Here is a 6,000-nt window from a genome sequence, read left to right as displayed (position 1 = left end):
GGTGTGAAAGAGACTGATTCATGTCACTGTGTCCCTTCAATGTTGTTTGTTTCACATTTCTCAATGAGAAATAATGTCACCCACTTTGCTAAGGATACCATGCTACTATCACATAGATTATTACGTAGATAGAATGATGATGAATAATATAACCAAACATACATCCGTGACAGTAGCCTACCTCTTTTTTTCTTGATATAGAAACTTGTGAGGGTGGAACATTTGCAATAGCAAGATACATACACTAGATGGCGCTATGTGAGAGAAAGTTACTGATCTCATTCACACCACAAACTTCAAAAGAAAATGCCAAGAGGTTCAATTTTAGATTTGTGCCACCGACCTTGATGAAGCCAATGCATTTCGCTTTGTACATTTCAAATATAGTCAAGATTGGGAAGATTTGTGTTGGATCTTCATGTTTTGAGTTTAAATGGCATAGCCTAGATATATAGCCTAGTACATTAAGTGTAGCCTATATTTAAAACAGTGGTTATGATTTCTTAAACTGTCAGTGTCTCCACTAAAACAGCCACTAATTCAGACAAATGCCGCAAATGAACAGTCTGATTGATTCAGCAAATTTCCCCGGTCATGCTATGAATTTCACACCGCACAGATTCTCAATGAGTGTGAATGTATCCATCTGCGGTGCGACGCACAGGGAGAAGCGCGCCGCGCTCCCAGTAGATGTCCTGTGGGGAGAGGAGCACACCACACCGGCCGAGGCGCGGATACAAACATAGCCCAATAGGAGGCTTGATGGCATCCGAGCCATAAAGGACTTTTTACCCAGAGAGCACTCGGTTCTCTCCCACGATCTGCCTCGGTTAATGGTGATCAGGGTGAACGGGGTGGTCGCCGCCTGCATCTCCCTCAGTGTGTGTGTGTGTGTGTGTGTGTGTGTGTGTGTGTGTGTGTGTGTGTGTGTGTGTGTGTGTGTGTGTGTGTGTGTGTGTGTACCCTCCTCAGCGCACAGGCGCCCTGCACTCCAGTCTGCTGACACCGGGAGGACAGTCCGCACTACACGTCCGCGTCATTGGACTCTATGTGGATACAAAGCCTGGTCACAACACACATATGGGGATACTTTAGTGGGAACTACAGCCTGAGACCTTTTACATGAACACAGGTAAGTGACTTAGATTATACAGAAAAGGCACAATTATGAACAGCATGTTCCCAATTCTTCAACTTGAAAGAGCTCTTAACATTCTTAATCGATGATCGCTATCCTTTTCAGTGTCGCTTGAATTACACCAAACAGAGAGGCATGCTTTTATTTCTTAATGAACCATCACAGAATTAAAGCTAGATTCAGGCAATTTAAATCTTATAAACAAGTCTATGTTGTCACGTATGTAGGGTAAGCTGCCAGATTCATTCGCTGTAGCTACTGAAGCCATAAAGTGAATGTTAAATCCAGCATATGGCACAAAAGTCACCAGATGAGCAGGGGACACAGTAAGAGTGAGGAGACAATTGGTCTCTTGTGTGTTGACGGTTTCATGATAGAAAGTGGACCCCGTTTCGCCAGGCCAGTCCTGAACACAGAGATCATTGCTGGTGCTGAGGCAGCGAGTGTGTGTGTGACAGCAACATTATTCACCAAGATGCCTAATTGCATTAGTCTTACATTGTATAGAACAACTGTCTTGTTAAGCTGACCCAAATGAAAAACTCAGTCCAGATGCTATTTGGCTGGACATGTTTTACTTAATTCTACCAATAGAGTGACATGGCAAAGGGCAGTTTAGTATACAAACACAATATTTTACAGGCATGTTGATTTATCTATACAGTTTCCAAATATTTTGTTTGCCAGACATTCACATTGTATAAAGTCGTAATTATGCTGAAATATAATTTTTTTGACTCTTTTAAATGTGCAGTTGTTAGCTGTGTCAGTTCAATAATTACCACTGTTTAAAGACAGAAACTCTAGTTATTTGAAAGATTATTTTAATTTAGCAAAGAGGGTACAAACAGGCTTGTCAATACTCTGGGTTTCTATGCAAATTATTATTGATGTTTCTGGTATGATGGCATGGATGTTTCCACTTCCAGTTTTAATAACACTCATATGTTTTGCATTGTATGCCCTACATTTATCCACTTTAGGCCCATGTGAAATTCAGGAGAGGGATTGTCTTTAGACTCCTGACTGCAAAAAAAAAAAAAGCAGCTGATAGTGGACCAGCTGATTTATTCAGGAAATCATGTTCCTTTCTGCCTAGGGGTGCTCATGAATCTTGCATGTGCAGCACTCAAACAAAGGCAAAGATAAATAAGACACATTGGAGAATTGCACATCACTAACTGTTTGTGGAAGATTTAATTAATGTGTAATGCATAACATGACTATTTTACTGAAGAAGTAGGAGATTCAGATTTATCTTCCAAAGCCCAAAACAGAGCTCAATAACAAGTAGAATTTTAGAATTCTGTGTATGATGATGTCTGCTTGAGTGCAAATACACTATTTATACCTGAAAAGGAAATACATACAATTACATACAATTTGGCTGATGTGAGAGGCACACAACTCCAGGGGGCACAAAGACAGACCATCATGCTGACTCTCTGTCCAAATGCAATTCCTTAATGCACTTTGAGAGTCAGAGATCTAATAAGAAGTGGAAGAGCATCTTCAATAATGAAACCCCACCTGCATCTCTGCTGCAGAGTGAGGGCTGGGGCCAAGAGGCTTCATAAATAACAGAAGCCAGACCTTACACATGCTGCTTCAACGTCTGGGAACTGCCAATAATCCCTCTCATCTACTAAGATGCTGTTCTTGCAGACTGGACGGGGGGGTGAGGGCACAATGCTTAGTTTTAGTTTGGAAGTCATCAAGTAAATGCAGTCCTGTGCAGCAGCTTTGCTCTATTAAACAGTTCTGCAGAGAGTGAGATCATGGATATTTAATCACCTTTTACGGACGAGGAGAGTACAGGAAGAGCTTTCCAGATAATTTAGTCTTTAACAACATTTTATTCCCATGATTACTTAAGTCATGTCAATATCAAATTAGTCCTAAATTGTTTTCTTTTCTAAATCGACACAGTGTTGACTCAAAACATGTAAAGTGTAAAATGCAGTCAATTATAGTGCTTTTGGACTCGTACTCGTATGTTTTACGAGGCAAGTCAGTATGATCATCTTCCCTCAGCCGTTAATTTAGATGTTGTTGTCACAGGAGCGTTGTTGTGATACAAATTAATTTCCTCTCTAATATCTGAAACAAATCCCTTGTAGCAATTAACCTGCATTTGAGCAATTAACCTGTGCTTGTCACTATCTAATAACTATAGACTCTTGAGGCTCAGCTCCCTCTTTTCCAGCTTTGTCGAATGAAATAGATATTAGTTAATTATTGTTATGTTTTACCATGAAGTAGGCTGTGTTTTACAAGAAAGGATTGAAACCTAATCATATGCATAGTTGTGATGTCTCCATGCAAATAGTGTAGCGTGCTTTGTTTTGGATCTTCTTGTTCTGCTTATGAAGAGAGCCTTTCTTCTGAAGCAGAATGTGACCCTCGCTGCTGTTCTTAAGACTGACCCAGTGTTTGACAGAGCCACAGGCTGTCCCTGTTATGAAAAGATAGCTCTGTGCTGAGCTCCAAAGATTGACTCAGCAGGCCCCATGACTCTCTTGTTGTGTCTCGCAAAGAGTCTCATGAGCGTAATTTATGTAGTTCAGAAGTTACCATCAAAGAGTAGCTTTCATGCCCTCTTTAATTTGACTCAAGAAATACTGATAGGTATATGCTAACTACACCACTACAGTGCCTCAGTGCTGTATGTTAAGTGAATAACCTAAAAGACTGCTTTTGGGACAGTAATCCCTCTACATGAAACTAAATGGAGGTTTTCTTTCAATTGGCCATCTGCATCAGTGTGTGTGTGTGTGCGTGCGTGCGTGTGTGTGTGTGTGTGTGTGTGTGTGTGTGTGTGTGTGTGTGTGTGTGTGTGTGTGTGTGTGTGTGTGTTTTGTATTGCAACCAAGGAGAGAAGTCTTTTATCCCCCTCTTCAGCTGCCGAGTGCCTGAAATATTTAACAGCGACTGCACTATTTTTGGGTTTGTGCTTGGTTTGTTGAGCAGCTTATGCAATATGTAGTTTCAGCTCAACATGCACTGGTACTGTTGTATACCAAATAACACACTGGCAACTCGGCTAGCTAAAAGGTCCAGTGTGTAACGTGTTTAGTTTATTCATTATCAAAATCGGTGTTGTATGCTCACAAACTTGTCCATTTTCATGAATATTTACCACCACCATCAATTCCAAGTATTCCTATTGGCTTGACATTTTACATTTCCATTTGCATAAACTGGGGTAGACCCTCCATATTCCTGCGCCATCTTGAAATATATTAGCCGGTAAGGAACATACAGGATGTGCTGATCCGCCTTTTGCGTTTTCGCTGGCACAAAATAAACACAGTTGCTGCTAATCTGCTAATGAGTATCGTCGCTTCCCGTCCCAGGCTAGTTTGAAGACGGAAACATGGAGGACCATATGTATTCAGAATCCAAATTTCAGGAACAGGAGTCTTCTTATTCGCCCAGAAAAAGAAAAAGGATATTGAAATGAGCAAAAAAATACCGTCTTTTTGTAGCGTGAAGGCTATCTGTAATACGTTCTTGGAACTGTGTGGTACAAGAGAGTTGATTGCGATATATGATCTCAATGCTAGAGAAATTCCTACACATTGGACCTTTAAGAGTAGTGATGCTGTTAATACTCTTTGCAGCCAAACTGTACGCCACCATGAAGGGCTCCTGCACTAACTGTGCTTTGATTCATTTAATTGATGGTTTTAATACAGTGTACATATAATACAGTTTTGATACAGTGTCTTGCCCGTCATAGGATGCATGCAGGGCCAGTCAACATGTTTTCAGGTTTCTTGTTTCTCTAAAATATCGATCAACTCGTTTCTGTTGCCTCCAACTGTCCCCATCTCTCCCCCTTCCTTTCTCAATTTGTCTCCCTCCTCTCTTCTCTCTTCTCTCTCCTCTCTCTGAGGTGTCAGATTCTCTGACTCATGCCCTGGTGTGGAGGATGGGAGGAAAGCAAGGATGAAAGAGAAGAGAAAGTCATTTTGCAGATAGAGAGAGTGACCTTCATCTAGCAAGAGGGATGGGATAAAAGCTAGAGTTAATACCCTGCCAAAGTGTATTCTCCACCATGCCAAGAAACCCCATTCAGAATGATATATGGTTCTAACAGAAGCGCTTTAATAATAAGAAGTATGCCATTGTAAGTCAAGGCAAGGCAAATGACCAGAAAATTCCAGTGTGGGGTCCAGAGGCATAAACACTCTGGAGAAGTCAAACTGTATAATTGAATGAAAACAGCACTGCAGCACATGACGAACAAAGCTAGGTAGAGCTTTTACGAAATTTACTGTATCATACTGTATAATATATAAAAAAACAGATCTGCACAAAATTTTGTTTCTGTCATATTTCAAGCAAAAAAGCCATACATCTCTCAGTTTTTGGCCTCTTAAATGTGATGATTTGGCATATATAATAGTAATTTGAATATTTTTGGTGTTTGGACCGATTATCAGATAAAACAAGGAATTTGAAGACCACAACAAAGACTCATTTTTTAATATTTTCTGATAGTTTACATATCCAACGATTAATAAAGAAAAAATAATCTGCAGATTAATCGATAATGAAAGTCAGCCCTAAACTGAGATAAGGAGAGTCAAATGACAAGTGTGCAGTATACTGTATGGGCCTGGGCCACACTGTCCCCATGCTTACTGAAGCGAGTGTAAATAAAGGCTCAGAAAGTGTCACTGTGTGTCTGGAACCAGCCGCCACTTGGGAGATAACAATTGACAGCCCAGAAACACGGCCATGTAAGGTTCATTATCTGTATGTTTGTGTTGTTCTCATCCCTGCTGGCAATAATGAGAAAGAGGAAGGAACTTCGGGTTTACCTAATGAGGAGATGGGATCCTTTGTGAAAACAA

General features: G+C 40.6%; 1 protein-coding gene across 1 annotated transcript in view; it reads left to right on the top strand.

The window, feature by feature from the left end:
• Window positions 1-683: 683 nt before the first annotated feature.
• The window catches only part of pcbp4 (poly(rC) binding protein 4), a 30,366-nt gene continuing 25,049 nt past the window's right edge, over window positions 684-6,000 (top strand). Inside the window, exon 1 of the mRNA XM_032521952.1 lies at window positions 684-1,132. The gene's annotated coding sequence lies outside the window, so the exon portion shown is untranslated. The remainder of the gene's footprint in view (window positions 1,133-6,000) is intronic.

This window comes from Etheostoma spectabile, chromosome 7 (assembly GCF_008692095.1).
Source record: "Etheostoma spectabile isolate EspeVRDwgs_2016 chromosome 7, UIUC_Espe_1.0, whole genome shotgun sequence".
In the NCBI taxonomy this organism is placed as follows: domain Eukaryota; kingdom Metazoa; phylum Chordata; class Actinopteri; order Perciformes; family Percidae; genus Etheostoma; species Etheostoma spectabile.
Note: the sequence above shows the minus strand (reverse complement) of the source record. Positions and strands in the feature narration are given on the sequence as shown.